Here is an 18817-nt window from a genome sequence, read left to right as displayed (position 1 = left end):
ATTTCCACCCGAGCTAACAGCGTTCAGTGCACGTAACAGCGATGACAGCAGAGAAGTCAGACCTGCACCGAAGCCATCACTGCACTTACCCCGTGGGTGCCCCATAGGAGAGGGGCTGAAACGTGCGTGGAGCACAAACCAGCGCTCCTCGTGTAAGGTCAGCACACTGACACAAGGAGGTGGTGGAGTCACCGTACCTGGAGAGGTTCAAGAAATGGAGCTGTGGCACTGAACGCCCTGTGGTTCAGCAGGCACGGCAAGGATGGGCCAGCAGTTGGGTGAGATGATCTTGGAGGTCTCCTCCAACCTTAATGATGGGTCCAGGGTCATGGAAGCCTCGTGTCACCTGGCTCCCAAGTTCCAGCCTGATGCACTGCAGCATCCCAGCTGCATTCCTGATGAACTCGATCCGGTTGGACCAACACCAAACTCTAAGGGCTCTTTCCTCCCTAAATCTTTGTGGAAGGCAGAAGGGGTCCTTTGTGGCCACTTGTCCTTAGGGACAGACTTAAAGCCTCGAGGGGATCTGCAGGCTACAGGAAGGGCAGCAGCTCAGCAACGGACAGGAACTGAAATGTAGCCAGGCAGCAGCCACTGAGCCAAACAGAAGAACTCTTTAGCAATAATAAACATTTTTTATTTACAAAAATACTTTTCCCACTGCAGTAAATAGATCTGATTAGCGTAAACAGCATTAATCCCCTGGGATAAAATACACAAAACCTTCCCCCAGTGTCAGGTTTCCTCTCCTCAATGCTGCCTCCATCAAACAGATGGATCTCAAAGTCCTACCTGCAAGGGCTCTTGTCTCCAGCCTCAAAGATGAGGAATAGAGACTTCATACGTTATGGAGACAAAACAGGTGAGATTTTAAACCCTGTCAGTATTGCTTAATCCCAACCTTCCTCATCTAGATCTGATGTTTTTATCTCCTGCTGCAGCTTTCCTCCTCCCCGTCCCTCTCTCCCGGTCCCACTCTGCCTCCTGGTTCCTCTTCAGTGCATCCCCATTCATTACCCCATGCCAGCAGGACTCTCTGTACTGACCCAGCCTTCAATTAGTTCCCGTGAATCACTTTGAGAGCGGTTTGCCTGTTTCAAAGGAATATTCCAATACACTGGGCCATCAGACTGTGACCAACCTATTTGTGAATGGCCAGCGCTTTGCCTTGCACTCGCTTTAACCTCTGCGTTCAGACAGATGCTGAAATGAAATCCATGTGCAGCGGGCTCTGTGCACACTCATACAAATACTCTGAGATCAATCACGTGGAAAATTGCACTTACACAAACAGACACCGGGATGCATTTCAGGGTAACAGCTGCTCCGCTGACAGAGGGGATGGCAAGACATGCTCCAAAGCCTCAGCAAAGAAACCTACAGCAATCACAAACATCTATTAGTGAAAAGATTTGGCTGTGTAAACAAATCTGAAGGCTGAAATTACTGAATCATTCAGAACATGTGTTTTGCTTTGCTCTGTTGCTGCACAGGAAGGCCAACAAAGCACCACCTTCCCATCTCCCCAGTAACAGCCTTAGCAGGGGGGTGATGGGCACCGTGGTGATGGGTTGATGGTTGCACTTGGTGGTCTTTTCCAACCTTAATGATTCTATGGAATTTAAAGGCTGCCATATTCAAGCTCTGCTTTCCTCATAGTAACATAGGCAGTAATGATGAAAAGATCTAGTTGTATATGGTACAACCCACACCCCTGATACAGACTGGATCTCCACTGAGTTTCACACACTGAGGGCACAGCAGATGCTCCTTCACACCAAGCTTCTCTTTCACCACGCAGTCCTCATTGTTTCCCTTTGTAGGCAGCTTCATCTGATGTGTCTGGAGGCTGCTGATAAAGGAAGAGGACTAATCTTGCTTTCCTCACCACCCTTCATGCTGCAGGAGGGAATTGGTGAGGTTTATCTTTTGGCTCTTCTCAAAGCTCTGTCTAAGAGACACTGTGTGTGTGCAGTGCTATAGCTGCAGTTAGACAGGGATCAGCAATGCACAGAGCTGCAAGCAGCACAGGCTGTCTTGGAAAGCTCAGTACAGCCTGCAGCCTGTCTGGCCTTTGGGGGATGGTTAGAAAATCAGAGTAAATACAAATCAGAGTTGTGTTTGGAGATGGAGGAATAATGTAGAAAACAAATGGGAAAATAGAGAAGAATAGAGAGAGAGGAGAAAATGAAACATGCTTTGGCTGTCATATTTAGGGCCAGGGACCATTGTCTTAGAATGCTAGAAATAGAATCACAGAATCATTAATGTTGGAAAAGACCTCTCAGATCTCCTGGTCCAGCTGTTCATCTGTCACCAATACTGCCCACTAAACCATGTCCCTAAGTCCACACCTACATGTTTCCTAAACCCTTCCCGGGACAGTGACTCCACCACCTTTATAAAGCCTGAGAGAAAGAAACCCCTCTGACTTTATCCCCATCACAAAGCTCTGCCAGTTCCTGCATCTGCAGCACCCATACAAAGCCTTCCCAGCCCCTCTGGGTTCCCAGTGGCTTCCAGAGCTGCCATGCTCCATCCCAAACCCAACTCTGCATGAGGGAAACCAGGTGGAACGGCTATTTGTTTGGGCTCTCCTTTCTCATTAAGCCCAGAGTTATTGCTGGATGCCTCGTTAGGTCTGCACAAATTAATTAATGACTACCCCATGGACATTTAGCAGTGCAGCAACCCTATGCACTGCAAGGCACCCTGCTGCCCTGGCCCTGGGGAGTGCTGGCCAAAAAGGCAATTACACGCTATACTCTGCTTCCTTTTAGTGTGTCACTGAGATGGAAGAAATACGTGTTTCATCTTCTCCGGGATAAACAAAACAACTCTCTTACCTCACTGTGTAAGATTGTAACTGTCTTCCCACATTAAATGCTTTGGGATAAATCTGTTTCAGAAGGTCTCTGCTTTGCTCCGTTTCTTCTGCGTACACCAATGGGCACAGACACAAAACAAACCCACTGAAACTACTGAGCAGTGCTGTGGGGCCGAGCTGATATCCCCCCATCTGTTTTCTATTTCCCCCTGCCCATGCTGTAGATATACGATACAGTAAAATTATAGGGCAGGAAGTCACAAGGAGCAGCAATCCAACTTTCAAGGAATAATTCAGCATCACTTAGTCAGATCGTCCGTATGCGAAAAAGAAAAAGGAGATAGAAAACAGCTCCCACAAGGCACTTCTTTAGCTCTCACATGTTCTCATTTTGTTCCTTATCCCGCAATTTATCTTCTTGTTTTCAGCAAGCCAGCAATGAAGTAGAAAAACCCCAAGAAATCCTGGTCTGACGTATTGTTCTGGGGAGTATTCGTTTCCATGCGTTGCTGCATAAGCCATGGAAAAGTCGGTGCCATCACTGGAGAGCAAACCACTTGAAGAGCAGCCTACAGCCCTTAAAATGGATAAAAGCAAGTTGTTTCTGGCCCATTTCGACTGATTTAAGGCCTGATAGACGCTCGATGTCAGCGCTGTAATCTGCTGGGCTTGGCTGTTGGCCACTTGGTAATGCAGGAAGAGAGCAAACGTTGGAGCATCCTGAGCCAAATTACAGCAGAATGTTATTTTGAGATGCTAAGCTTTGAAATCTGAATTCATTTAATTTATTATGATATAATGAAACTTCCTTAAAAAAAAAAAAAGAAAAAAAAAAAAAGCAGGGGGTTGGGAGGGAGTAGCAGTTAATTTCTGTTAAATACAGCAGGCAGATGAAATCACTCCCTGCCAAGAAGATACTGCAAATACGTTATGTCAATAAACCATCTTGTAATGGGACACTCATAGCCAGGAGGCTGCTCCTGTCATCCTACAGACTTCGGATGAAACTCGGCTCATTGAAACCATGACAGAGAGACTGGTCTTCAACCAGACTTGAAGACCAACCTCAGAACAGCCCTGCACAGCTCAGCACCATCATTTCTCCAGCAAGGTTGAAGCAGCTGCTTTCTCCTCCACCTCTCCATCAGAACAACATGATGCACTCAGTGTGAGAAAGCAGACACTGTCTGTGCCATCATGCCCTTGTACGTTTCATGTGGTGGTAATGAAACACAGGAACAAAAAACATTAGAGCAAGAGAGTGCAAGTTCCCCGCTGTATACTTTGCAATATAGTACCCATATTTCTGTAGTAAACCCAAGGGTTTATACAAGCCCTGTGGGCTCTCACAGTTGGGAGCACACTAAAAATATTTACAATTACAGTGTTCAGGAGCCAAGCGCAGCACTGGGAGAACAGCAGAGTGTTTCTCAGGGCAGAAGGCAGAGGTCGCAGTGTCTCACTTGAGTCACATCTTCAACAGCAGGAAAAGATGCTGCATCTAGGAGAAATAGAAAGAATGCGAAACAAAAACAGCATAGAGGAACTTGCACCAAGCCAGTCATGGAATGGGGAGATGACACTGGCAAGACACAGACATCCCATTCCCCACTATCTGCTTTGGGTGACTGCACACCAAGCAGGGCTTCACCCGCTAACGTGGTTCTGGGGCACTGCCACCCGTATACATACGCATACAGACAGAAACACATGCAAGTAGGTATCACTGCAAGGAATCATGGCGGACATATGGCTTCATTTAGTCACAGTGGTTTTGTAGTTACAGTCGAGTAGATAACATGACAAGGCTCGTAATCGTTTCTGAGAGGGAATGATTTAGTAATGCAGTCTACCCAGCTTGTAAAGGCTCCTTGATAAAGGGCCAGGAGAGCTGGAACAGTTTGGACGCATTTCCTTACCGCTGCTGAGAACGAATGCTGCAATGCGTTCGGAGGGCTGAATGGAAAATAATTGCCTTCATTATGCAAGTTCAACATACAGACATGTTCCTGGATAAACCACTTCTATAACCAGCCAGGTCTATGTAGTTTCCTTCTTGTAGAATGCAAGGAGTGGTGTTTTCCATTGGTTTCAGTCAGGCATTGGGGCAGGCACACTCAGCTGTATCTAGCAAGGCGTGCGCACATCGCTGACATCCACATGCACTTGGGTTTGTGACTTTTTACATGAGACATAGGTGTGGGAATAGGTCTGGCAGGGAATGTCTGAGCGTGCACCAGGAACTGGGTATAGCCATAGCTGGGGGAAAGTGGAGACATAGATTTATATGGGATACACAGCATGTTGTAAAGCAAGATGGTTTGGGCCAAATCCAGCCCCTCTTGCTCAGGCAAAGCGACCTCCTGGTTTCAGTGGTGCAAGGTAAACAGAAACTGAGCTTCTGGCACTGACAGGAGGAGTCACAGAAGCTATTTCTTCATGCGATACAATAGGACTTTATATTAGAATTAGCCCCAAGTGCTAAAAAAACCTGGAATTCAAATGAAGCGAAACCTCACTACAACTAAAGTGAGGCTTAAAACCAAAGCTGTTTCCACCAGTGCTCCTACAGAGCGGCATTGCCAGCTACTAAGAATGTGAATAAGTGATGCTCTAACCTGGGAGGATGCCAGCAGGATTAGTCTGGCAGTTGCAGCACAACCAAGACAGACACATTTCTTCATTATTAGTTTTTAATTCTTCTACGTCTGCATTTCACAACGCTTTGGCAACCGTCTGTACTCATCACTCTGACTCTCAAGCTGGCAAGCAGACACATTTGCTTTCTCCTTTCAATTCAAGGGAGGGATGATGGGTTAATTGACACGAGGAGGAGCACAGGGAGCTGCTGCGGAGCCCCATCGCAGTGGGAAGCAGAGCTCCCTCCACCAGCTGCTGCGGGAGAGACGTTTCGTCCATGAGCAGGAACAAATATTTATCAGCCTTTCCAGTCATATGGTCCTAATCCTCACAGCAATGTGAAACTCCCAGGATGAGGTCATGGTTGTTTAATCGCAAATCCCAAACTGTACTCTTTTTTTTTTCCTCTTTTCTAGAGGCCAGGTCAGGAAGGTAGGAGAGCTGACAGCAAAGAACCCAAGAACACGAAGCATGAAGTGTTGCTCTGGGGCACAGTAAGCTGTCAGGATGCAAGATGTATGTTTCCAGCACCCACACTGATGCTCTGAATTTTCAAGGCTCATCACCAATTCCAGTTGTCCAACTCCCTGAAAGTTCTTTTAAACAAACAAACATTCTCCAAAGTGAAAAAATGAAATGAATTAAAATTGGTTCAGGGTCATCCGAAGCATATTATGGCTGGGAATACTTTCATAGGTGGTTGTGTCTTTGGTCAGCTCATTAGCCTTACTCTGGATCTCAGTGATTTACCCTTTAAAATGAGAATCAGGGAACTCCTCAGCCATTCTCCTCCTATGACTTCTTGGAGCAGGAATTTCCCAAATTAGGAATCATATCTCAATCCTACCAAGGTCTGAGCCAACAGGCTGACTTCTGACTCCTGGACAGACCCTTATTATTTTAGCCCACAGGGCACTAAAAGAAAATATCTCAAAAAACACAAGACACACAGTGACATATTCCAACAGCAAGTTAAACGCACAGACCAGCTATTCTCCTTCAGCCTTGCCCTTATGTAAAGAAGGCATGTCATGCATTGGATAACATACCAAATCTTATGGGATGTCAAAACATGCGGCTCATCAGCATGCTGTACAGCAGCATGGTTCTTAGGAAGGTCACCTCCAGCAGGACCAAAACAAGGGCATGAGCACAACACGTCTCAGCCATGAATGCTGCACTATCAGTTGCAAGGCTTCCCAGATCCCAGACAGGGAGAAATCTCTGCCAGAATAACCCGACAGCCAAGCCACCATGCAGGTTGGAAAGTCAGGTCACATCTCTATAGAACCAGCCTGTTCCTCTGCAGCTTTCTATAAGACTGAGCAACCTCTGAGCACCACAAAGCCAGCAGCCTGCTGGCCTGCAGCCAAACACCTCCTGAGAATCTTCAGTTTACTTTCTTCCTTCTACTTCATCCCCTTTGAATCCATCAGGCGGGGAGATGAACGGTGCCACAGGAACCAGACCTTTCTGCTAAATCCCTTCCAGATGTTCAGAGCTGCAAACACGTCTGTCATTGACAAGAGCCTAATGATGCGTTGCTCCCCATTTACCAGCAGTGGCTACTGTTTCCTGGCAAAAAAAAAAAATTGGTTCTTGCCCCCTCAACCTGTTGCAAGGCTCACAGCATTGATTTTCACACCATTCTTCAAATGCATTTTGATCAGTGCATGGTTGGTGTGTTGGATCTGCCTTACATCCCTACCTGCTCAAAAGCTCAGGAGCTATTTCTCCAGGCTCAGTCAGCCTCAGACAAATCAACACCATTCATAGTGCAGATTCCTGATGTTTCTCTTTCACTATCCTTTCATTTTAATTAGTGGACTGACTTTGAGAAGTGCTGTGGGCCAGGAAAGACTTTCTTCCATGGAAAGCATCAGGGATGGGTAGGCAGGACTGACTGATGCAGCATGGCTCACCTCACCCCCAACCACACCACCACAAGGAAATGATATCCAGCAGCTCACCCACTTTGGCACAGGGGCTGCAGAGAGATGCCAAACCAAAGCTTGGTCTGAAGGCTCTGAGAACTTCTCTTTTCACATAGGTGCTTATTAACATAACCCCACTTGGGGATATTTCTTCCCTTATCCTCTGAATTACAGAAACCATTTCAGAATTTGATTCCCATGAAGTTTGGGCATCGTGTCAGCTTTAAGAAGCTGAAAATAGTGATGGGTTCTTTACGGTGAGCAAAAGAAAAACCACACACACTACTCACAGTCTGTCATTTAGAATTACAAATGTAAAGTCCACTTTTTTTGACATAATCCCCTTGATTTAAGCCTGTGGTTTCTGCACACAGTTTCCATTAATATTAGCGTAAGTCATCTGGGCAGAGCTCTCACTAGTTGGCAGGATGAAAGGTTCAGGTTCAATTCATGGAGCTTTATCCCTTGTCCCTAGGTTTGGGGCTCACCTGAGTGGGATCCAACCTGGGTTGCAGCCTCTGTAATGGGGGTGAGGTGCACATTCCAGGCACCCAAAGCACCAAGGAAGGTTTGCAAACACCTCTGGAAGCAACGCTCCTGAGTGCAGGCTGGGAACAAGCACCAGAGATCTGCAAGGTAAAGCACAAAGCCAGATGTTACTCACCCCTTGCACTGCAGGAGCCGTGGGCTGATGTTCTGCCTGGTGCCAGGCCAGCTTCAGCCCAGCTCCCACAGCAACGCACCGCAAATGGGGGAAGTGGAAAACACAGCAACTCAGCAAAATCCCAGAGAGGTTTGGTTGCAAAAACACAAACGTGCTGTAAAAACATAGAGCCATCTCATCAAAGACACTGCTGCCTCATTTAAAGTCTTACCCATCGGTTTTGCGGAGGATGGTTCCCATCACAGTCAGCCCAATGGCGACGCCACCAGCAGTGAACCAGCACCACTAGGAAATGGAGATGCCCAACTGCTACTCACCAATCCCTATGAATCGATGGCAGTTGGATGCCTGGCCCAAACACTGCCTTAAGCCCCTGTGCATCTTCACAGAGGATTTCTCATGTTTTTAGAGCAGAACTGAACTTTCCCATTTGGTCTGTCCACTGGGAAAAGTCTGGCACCAATCTTAGTCCCTGGTGGTATTGCCTCATGTTCTGCTTGGTCTGTAAAAAGCAGAAAATGAGGAAGAAAATGTCCTAACCATTAAATAAAAAGCATATGGTGGGGGAGCAGAGTCAAAATGTGTATGAAAAGAGTGCATGAAACAATGAGTGGATGAGCTAAGGCAGGTGAAATCCAGTCCATAAGACACTCATCAAGAAAATTTCCTGCCAAGTCTTAGCTCAAACCTCTCTTTATCCAGAAAAACATTTTCCTTCCTTTCAAGGGCTATCGCATTTTTCAGAATAAAAAGCAAATGAAGTGTCTGACGTGGGGAATCTGAGCTACTGTTTGAACCCTGTAAGCTCTTAAATAATTAGAGACATTCACTGGTATTACGTTAAGATAAATGATTCCATATAGTCCAAATGTTATCTGTGCTCTTAGTCTCAGGGTAACAGTAGGAACAAAGAAACATTGTACAGAAATCTCCCCACGATCTTTTCATATTAGAAAAATGATGCAGTTGGTTTTGAAGCTCAATAGAGTTTGTTGTTGTTTTATTGTTATTATTTATGTACACTACAAAGGAATTTGGGCAATATGTGGCTTGCGACATGCAAGAAATAAATTCGCTGCCACTATAGTAATAATCAGGATTTCTCTTCCATTCAGATCAGTGCTTGTGTATTATTCTTTCACATAGACAGGCATACATATATGTTTGCAGTGTGTTACCATAAATCACATGCAAACGTTGAGCAGCTGCTTTATGGCAGCCAGGATTAGCGTGCTGTGGTTGTGTGACCTGCAGCCAGCACAGCACAACATGCCTTGCTGATAGAGTAATGGGGCTCCCTAAGAAGGATAGCTATACTTGGGTGAACCTAGTTGTGCTTTGTGTTTTAAGATGAGAGGTGACTTGCCTTGCTAGTCTGCTCTCAGATGAGTCATGCTGCATGCAGTTTCGTTGGATGAATACTTTCCAGTAACCCCTCATTTGTCACTGTCTGCACTCACAGAGCCCAGGTTTCCCAGCCACATCCCTGGTGGGTGCATGGGGTCCATCACAAGGACAAAGGTGGCCCCACATGCCTGCGCTGTGGGACTTGTGTATCTGCATCCCAAAAAGGGAGCCCAAGAGGAGAGCAAGGCAACCCTTCCTCTGAATAAACTGCTTCCTTTGCTCTTGGTTGGCTGCCCATATTGCTAAGGATGGAGCCATGGCTGCTGCAGATCAGCACTGCATTGCAATTGGCATTTCTCTGCAAATAGAAGTTACAGTGATGAAGATCAATACACAGTACATACATAAACATATAGCAGTTGATAAGAAACTAAGGATGAACACAGCAAATTCTTTCTCTATTCAGCCCTATTAGATAAAACACAGAAACAGATGCAGTTTCGTGCAGCAAGCCACATACCTGGGGGACTCCCAGTGCAATGCAGCCTGAAACCTCTTGCTGACGAGTTCCTCTCCAACACAAGCACTAGGAAAGCTTTCCTAGAAGAGGAGAAGAGGAGAGCTGGCACAGACCTACCTCCAAAGCAGGTGAACCCAAGGCTGCCAAGAGCACATTTTTGCACAAAGAGAAGGTAGAGGGTTGTAGAGGTGACAAAGAGGAGCCCACTTGGCAGCACTCGTGGCTTTGTGAGAAACATCCATCTCAGCAAGGCGAGGTGGGACCACAAACAAAACGTGGGAGACATGGCAACAACCCTGCAAATATTTTCCACACGTCAGAGCAGACAGCTAGCAATGAATGAAAAAGTACAAGTTTCACATACGTACGTGTTTGGAGGTTTACTGTTTGCTTGTTTTTAAAGTAAAAAATAGCACCACTTTCTATGTCACCCTTGCCAAGGGGTAGCTCTAATTCATTCCTTTGGCCGTTTCTGTTTTATTTTCCTCTCTACAATTTGCTAAACAGCCACATTTCCATGGTTACCACAGCTCACTACTGATACTCCCCAAACATACCACACATTTTTGCTGGAGAGCCATGAATGTGGACACGATGCCGAGCCAGTCACACTCACCCAACTGCCCCAATGCTTGTGGCCACGGCAGAGCTGGAACTTTCTTCTTGCTTCGGGCACAGATGCCACACAACCATCTCACATGGACTGAGATACTCGTCGCTGGCCATAGGACTGCACTATGGGAGCCCCTGGCTGTCTGCATTGGTACATCCAGCAGCATCTCCTGCAAGGGAAGCAGTGGTGGTTGAGTGGCCAACTCCCAACCCTCCAGCCCTGCCTCTGGTTTTGGCACACATACAGACCCACGTACACACACGGATGGGTGGTTTTGTAGGCCAAAATTGCTGTGTTAAATTCAGACTATTATTATTAAACAAGCAATTACTAATTTCCACCAAGAGATTATGTATTTTCCTCCTTTTGATGTCTAATAATTTAATTTCAATCTAGAGGTCGTATAATTCCCTGCTTTTGAAGTCTAATGAGTAAATTGCACAGAAACCTCTGCAAAGCACAGAACACGTTAATAAATGTATAGTCCCTTTGTCCACGACTTCCAACTTTAAATCAAACGCACAACAACCAGATGTTTTTCACATTACTGCATTTCAAGGTTTTACTGGAAGTGATCTCATCATACATGCTTAATGTAGGTGTCCAACTGTGCATGTTATTCATATCATGAATGAGACCTTGCAGCTTTAGGACACGGTGTGGCAAACCCAAGTATTGTTTAAAGTGGATAAAGTTGAAGCTAAGCTTGCCACTGGGATATGAAGGAGACCAAATTGGATGCAGTATACTGATTTTGATGAGTGTCAGAAGCGAGGAAATTATATCGCTCAAACATTTGAGCTTATTGTTAGGAAACACTGAGCCACTGTTTCTGGGAAAGATATTGAATTTAGCCGATCTAGTAAATCAAAGACTTCTCTGTTTTTCTTTGAAGTAGGCAATTAACTGCAAATGCAAAAGATTGAGACCAGAGCAGAAGCAAAGCTGAAGCTAAGAGTATGTTTTTCAAAGAAAATTAAAAGAAAAAAAAAAAAAAACTGCTTGCAAGGAGGGTGGAATTGTATTTCAGTAGGAAAACATTGCTTCACCACTTTTGAAGAAAATATATACAGTTATGCTAGGATTTGAACTTTCTGTTAGGAAGCGTGGCGAGACAGCAGAGCAAGGCTGCCTTCCCAAAGGGATGCAGCTGAGTCTGCGCACTGCAGCTTCAGCTCCTTTGGTCATCAGGGTAATACCCTCTGTGGACTCTGACCACCAAATACTAATTATTCACCTACTAATTACCAGCAAGGAGCATGCTGAAAGTTATTAACATCTTGCTAAGGGCAAGCTCCCATCTCTGGTTCACTGCAGAACGGCTCATCTTCTCATCTGCCACAGCAGCCCTCCTCCGGAACAAGATGTTGAGTTGGCTCAAGAACACAAGAAATCTCTCAGGAAGGATTCTCAGGGGCCACTGTATTCTTGGTTCCTTCCTCTGCTGGAAAACCCACAGGAGCTCAGAACATGCACCATGGGCTGCTCTGAACCATGGGAGGCAAGAAAGGAGGATAAGCAGTGTTTGCTTTGAGAAATAGGCGGAATTGTCTTGTCTAACCCTTCATACCAATTCATCCCAGCCTGCTCTGAAGCCACCCTCCTACAGAGACCACATTCCTGTGCTGCTCTACCATACTGCTTTCTGGGGTATCTTCAATGGCCGAGGATCCCCATAGAGGAGCAGCCAGCAGAATGGACTCCACAGGCCCTTCCCATGGGCCCATCTGGGACTCACACTACAAGCAGCAGTGAAGCAAGACTTTGGTTTCCTGTTTCAGAGATGAGTGCTGTTCACCCCATTTCCCAGCCTCTTCACACGGAAGGAAAAGAGGAAGTTGGAATGACTCATTTTTACATTTTGCCATGAAAGGAGCGTTGTGGAGCTGCAAATTTGTGCCTCTTGCAGCTGGGTCAGAGCAGGATGGATGGGAGCTGTCCAAGTCTCAGTGCAAGACTGAGGATTGCATTGGCACATAGGAACAAAGAGTCACATTTAAATGAGGGGCTTTTTCTCTTTTTTTAGATGAAAAAAGTTTTCAAACAGATTAGTACACCCTTTAGTGACATCTAGAGATGGCTCAAAATACACGGGTAAAATCACACAGCCAAAAGAAGAACAGCAAATTGTCCCATGCTGTACTTAAACCAGAGCTGGGGCCCTTGGCATGGCCTTGGATGTTGGTGGAAGCACTAGGTCTGAATATGGGCACTCAGTGAAGTTCCTACAGTAAGCAGATAACTTTTTGGCACTAATTAGGTTAATACCCAACAGCAGCTGAGGCAATAAGGGGGTGCTCTGTCCCGTACAGATGGCACAGCTGAGGGCTTGGCTCTCTTCCTTTACAAGAGGAATAAATGTGGCACAGTGTTTTCATGCCGCTCAGCAGCACCCTTCAATAATCTCTGTAAGCAGCATGTGGCAAGGAGAGTTTGCAAATATTTTTCACAGGGAGCACAATTTAATTTAGATCCGTAGCTCATTATGAAGAGAAGATAGAGACTGCATCCAATTAGGCTGCACTCAGTTCATGTTCCAGGTCTTAAAAAGACCATGAAATCCCCATTCCCATCTGAGATGTACTGTTTGCATGTTGAATATTTGCAGAGGAGGTTTTGCAAGCCATCAGATGACTTTTGCAGTCCTCATTATTCCCATGCCAATTGCTGTCAATCATAACCAGCGCTGTAAAATAAATAAATCCTGCACCACTGCAAAGGGGGTCAGGAACCTGCTGGAGCTCTGGCATTTGCATCACACTGCTTGCCAGCGAGTGAGCTCAGCACAAAGCCCACTGCTATGAGAGTAACACAGCCCTGAACCGCTCAGCCTCCAGCATCAGGCCCGGGTCTGTGGTCATATAAGAGATCTTAACACAGGGAAAGCAATGCCCTACCCTTGTTACAAACACTGTGCAGACTCTGAGAACAAACCTCCTGTCCACTGCTTGCCCTGCTGTCTACTGATAGGCATTCCACGCAGCTGCATATAGATCATTCTAGGAACTCTTCAATAACACTGTTACACATTTCTCTGAAATAGAGAGATGTGGGCATTAAATAATTCCAGTTTTCAGACAGCAGAAAGCCCCTGAAATCTCTTCTTCCCTTCTTTTTTTCTTTTAAAATAAAGGGAAGTGAGGGCTGAGCACACCCTCGGGATCAGCTGTGCAGACTCGAGAAGCAGCTGCACCCTCTGCTGGGAGCTCCGAGCAGAGTCGTGCAGGCCGGGCACACGATCTTCCCTGCCTGATGTTGTCCAATACAAGAGGTTTTCTTCCCCCTCCTCCCCCCCAAGAGCACTCACCAGCCACCCCAAACACAAAGGCTTTGGGACCAGAGGTTTGCCAAGGCCATGACTCTCTCCCTTTACATGTTACTGCTGCTAAACCAAAGCCGTGTGTCCAAGCAGGGCCTTGCAAACAAGCAGGATTCTCTTATCAGAGCTGCAGGAGAAAGCAAGCAGCCTGCAGATACTTGATTGCTTCCTAAAAGAGAAAGGAAAGAAAGAAAGAAAGAGACTTCCCTAGCCATCACTGCATCAAAGCAATGGAGCCTAGGAAGGATTTAATTAACCCTCAGCAGCCAACAGAAGGAAATAGCACAGCACCACAGGCTGCTTTCCAAGAGAAGCCATACAGGAAAGCTATCAGCAGCCCAGCGATAAGATACGGGGCAGGGAATGAGCGCAGATTTAATGGCGCAAGAGGGATTTATTGCAGATCCTCTCTTAATGGCACAACATCGTTATCATACCCAAAGTACACCTTCAGCTGTGGGTGGCTGATAATGCCGGTAGCATTTACAGCATTGCAAAGCAGCAGTGTCACCCCCAGGTACACCAGGAGGATGATGGAAGTGCACAGGGTACAGCACAGATCCTCAGCTCTGATGCAGCCAAAATGGAAGAGCTGCTGCTGGATACACATTGCCAGCCTTTAAATGGAATGCTCCTTCTAGTTAAAGCAAGAATTAATTTGGGTGACCTCAGCAGCCAGCTCTGGCCACAGCATTTGTGTCTCATTGCTCAGAGGACCATAAGCTCGTGTTCTGGCTCATCCACGTAACCACATCACCGGTGTTACAACAGGTTAATGCCTCACTGTGAATGCCAAGAGGTTTGTGCTGAAGCCAGCAATCAGAGCCTGTGCCCCAACACTGCCTATGGAAGCAGCCCCTTCACTGCTCATGCAAAAGCATGTGCAATGGAAATATCTCTATAAGAGAAATGTTATTTAGACAGACCTCTAAATAATAGCACAAAAGAGAGAGGTTTCCACCTGAACACATTTGAGGGAAGAGCTGCTTTTCCCTAATCAGAATCACAGCAGCAAGGAAGGATTAGTTGATGTAGAATCAGCAACTTTATCCACAAATACTAAAAATACCCTTGGATAGTGGAAATGTGATAGCTGAAACACCCTGCTGTACTTTAGGCTAGACAGTGGTTGCTAATGGTATGGTTTCTGCCCCAAGCCCTGCCAAAGGGTTCCTCCTACACGGCCCTCATTTCTGCAATGGCAGAATTCTGCCAGCCCCAGCACAGCACTTCTTCACCAGGTGTACAGGGATCCTCGTCCTTTCTACCTCATTTGTATTACAACTTTGTCCCATGAGGCTGCAGACAGAGGTGGGACCCCAAAACTCTGAAAATCCCATATATCTAGGTTGTGCCCTTTTCCTTGTCTGAGCAATGAGGGACTTTTGGAGGGTTCAGCAAGAAGTTAGTCCTCCTCATGAGATCCGATGTGAGCAGCATAAAGCTTTTCCTCTGTGTTCCTTTATAATCCCTGACAAAACCCAATTCAGACTTTGCTAGCATATTGATAGAGGCACAGTAAATTCGAGGTGTTAGCTTCAATGGGAGCTGCACACCAGTACAGGGCCTTTTCAGTTCTCTCTGGGCAAAGAAAGCCTATGCACTCACAGCACGATGCAAATACTCAATGCCATGAGGCAGCGAGCCTGGCAGCTGGTTAGCTAGCACAGCCCAGTGGATTCCCAGCGATACTACAACAAAACTGCGCAGACAGCTCATTTCACAAACCTCTCATCCTACTTAAGTGGTCAGAAGCCTGATTATAGATTAATAACAATTTGTTTTCTTTTGTTCCATATTGTTTTTCCACCATGAAAGCCCACATCAGTTGCACGGGTAAATAATTCCACAGTTAATTTTTAAGTTATATCTCCAATGGTAATGATGAGAACAAAATGTATTTTCTTTAATGGCATGGTGCACAAAGCTCAGCTGGGAGGCAAAGGCCCAGCAGCGACTTGTTCCCAGATTCAACAAGGGCAAGGCCAAAATGTTCTTCAAAATAAATCTAGGAAGAGAACTGCAAACCTACAATTACCATCCCACAGCATAACCAAGAAATAAGACGTGGTTCTTGCTTATCTAATTCTCTGGGACTGCACTCCTAAAGCAGAAGGGCTTTGTGGACCAAGCGATCAGGTTTTGGGCACTGGAAGCATCAGAACATGTAGAAGAAATGATGTGGCAAACCAGCCCTTTTACTGATACTCCTACCCATGGGATTTGCTGTCATTTCCCACTGGTACCTCAGCTTTCTGTCTTTTTCTTCCAAAGATGTAATAAAAAAAATTAAAGCTTTATACCATTTGTAAGATGGATGTACCACTAACTGTACCTGACTTCTACCTATAAAATGAAGCTTGACACACCTCACTTACCATCTGTTCCTTCTGCTTCCAAGAGTAGCAAGGAATATTTCTGGACTGCTTCTGTACGCATATGCCAGGCCCCAACCTGGCAGGGCAAAGCACCCAGTGGAAGGCCCATGTTTGTTTTCAGTCTCTGAGTCTCAGTTATCTCTTCTGACACCCACAGAAGAATGAGCTTGAGCAGACAGTTATGACATCTAAAAATTGATCATACTGCAGAGCACATAGCAAGAATAGTTCTCTTACCACCTCTAATATGCTCTAACCATGTTAGAATCAATTTAAAAGTCATATGGGATATAACACTGAGCAGTTATATGCAGAGATGCTTCCTAAACATGTGTTTGTATGAGCAGAAAAGGTTGATTAGAAACCCAGTTAAACCTTAGTTTAATTAATCCTCCTCAGTACTGGAGAACTGTCCTGAAAACCGTGCAGAACTGCCCCTGAAGAAGGAAAGGAACCAAAAGTTTCCTATTTGCTAGGTGGGGCCATTGGCTACTTGGGGGAAAACATGATGAGGAGCCAAAACATCACCACCAGCACAAACATCAGAACTAGCACCTTCATGGAGCTTGTTTGAAGAGGAAAAGTAGTTAAGAATGACATTTCTCTCCTTTCAAAGCAAAGCAGCCATAATATCGTGCTTACAAATAAAGCATGAAACAGTTCAGGTTGATGTTGGAGGCACATAGCAAGGCCTTAATGAACCCAAGGAGCCATTCTGATAACCAAACTCTGTCCTTCTCCAAAGTCTGTAGCTGTGAGCACTGTCAGCCATGAGCACCTACCTTTGAGCCCTATCTTGTTAGAGGGGAGGAAGTGGTGCAACTGCAGCTCCATGCAACTACGTGGTTGTTCCATATCCTTCTGTTGGTGTGTACTAAGGGCCCAGCTGGGCTCTTTCACAACCACACCTCCTGACTGTTGGATTAACGCTTCCATTGCCCAACGCAGGAATCCCACCAGCATCAGTTCACAGCCCCATTGCCCAACAGGACAGGCCTGCAGCTCCCTGAAAAAAAAAAAGTACGCACTGAGAAGCCTGAACCACCATAAAATAAGCTTGAAAACTGTTTTTTCTTTTTTTCTTTTTTTAAGGATACTCTACCAGAATCGCACTATATGTTATTGTAGCGAAAGGCGTTTTAACATGGTTTACGAAGAACAAAGCAAGATACAATATAGTTAAGATCACTCACAAAGAAAAATTGGCTACAAGCAATGCAAAGTAAATTCAGTAACACAAAAGTGATGGGAAAAATGCAAAGGTGGGGCCTTGGGGCAGCACCTGGCATTGAACTACCTCCTGAAGGGAGGTTCTGGGCTCTGCTGTCCTCTAACAGTTGTCTGGGGATTGAAAATAGGTGACAGGCAGCAGCTATGGAAGTTTGTTGGCATGCACAAATACTGTTATGCAGATAGGTGCAGAGCTCTACCAAGTTCTGGAAGTTGCAAGTAATTTAACCAAGACATACAATCTAAGATCCAACAAATGTAGATGATAACCTGAGGTGTGCTGAAGTCCAAGAGGGAGCAAGGGACCTAGGTCATAGAAAAGCATGAGCTGCCTCGTGAGACTCAGGTCATTTCTTGCTGGGAGGGTGCAGCTCTCCATCTGAGCACTTCAATAGCTGTAGAAATGAAGGCGAGCCTGGAAAGATACAAACAAATTTATAGAAATACTTGTTTGGTGACTACAAGCATGAAAAACAGTATTTCCTTCTGGCAGAACAGATGAGAAAGCAGCAGGGATAAAGTCACTGAAGTCACTTGCAACAATGCCAGGGAAGACCAAAATATTCCAAGGAGCAAATACCAGCTGTAAAAAAGGTTGGAAGCACGAGGCAGGAATTTGTCTCCAGCTGTTTGTTACATGGAGTTTTTTGGGAAAACACAACATGCAGATGCTCTCTGTCAGCTAGAAGCTCTCAGTAACATCTGTTTCTCCTCTGAACAAAACATGTGGGCCTTCCAGAGGTCACAGTCTCTTGGAGTACTGGAGAGCTTATGGGAAAGCTCCATGACTTCTTTAAATGTTGTGTTAACTAAAATGTATTCATAATGAAAATCTAATGCCTTCCTATAAGAAATACAGAAAAGTTGAATAGAAGGGACAATTAAAAGACATTAATCAAGGCATTAATCAGTCTGCCTAACAGCTCAGTAGCTGAAGTTAAGCAGATACTAAATGAACCACTAGAAAACTTAGTTTGTGTGGCTTTTTTAAACTCCATGTCAGTTATGCAATGTAACTGCGGCTTGCAACCATCCCTTTCAGAATCTGAAGAGGTTCTAACAAGAATTTCACCGTCTAAAAACATGGTTCCAGAGAAAAGATTCTATGGATTGATGTCCACACTAGGTGAAAATATCAGATGAACAGGAGAACAGATCACTATGCAAAAGCATCTTCACTTCTTAGCCTAAGTGAATATGTGTACTAAAACAAACGTCACACCTTCGTGTGTTCTCTGCTGTGCTGTTAGAAATATGGGGACATACAGCTGGGGAGGAGGTACTGGAACCAGCAGTGAAAGACGAACTGGTGATGCTCACAACAGACAATACATGGAGTTTTGCC

General features: G+C 45.5%; 1 long non-coding RNA gene across 2 annotated transcripts; it reads right to left on the bottom strand.

Moving 5' to 3' along the window:
- Nucleotides 1–627: 627 nt before the first annotated feature.
- On the bottom strand, nucleotides 628–18566 carry LOC107320199. Of its 2 annotated transcripts, none has more exons than XR_004308868.1 (6): nucleotides 17743–18566; nucleotides 17025–17248; nucleotides 10549–10714; nucleotides 7890–10228; nucleotides 2847–7042; nucleotides 628–1377 (listed from the first exon to the last, which is right to left on the bottom strand). It is a non-coding gene; the product is annotated as an uncharacterized LOC107320199 (long non-coding RNA). The 2 variants fall into 2 exon arrangements; XR_004308867.1 differs by lacking the exon at nucleotides 628–1377 and having other exon boundaries at nucleotides 5876–7042; nucleotides 7890–9770; nucleotides 9933–10228.
- Nucleotides 18567–18817: the final 251 nt, after the last annotated feature.

The sequence above is a fragment of the Coturnix japonica genome, chromosome 13 (assembly GCF_001577835.2).
Source record: "Coturnix japonica isolate 7356 chromosome 13, Coturnix japonica 2.1, whole genome shotgun sequence".
Lineage (NCBI taxonomy): Eukaryota > Metazoa > Chordata > Aves > Galliformes > Phasianidae > Coturnix > Coturnix japonica.
The sequence above is the reverse complement of the archived record's forward strand: the minus strand, read 5'-3'. Positions and strand labels throughout refer to the sequence as shown.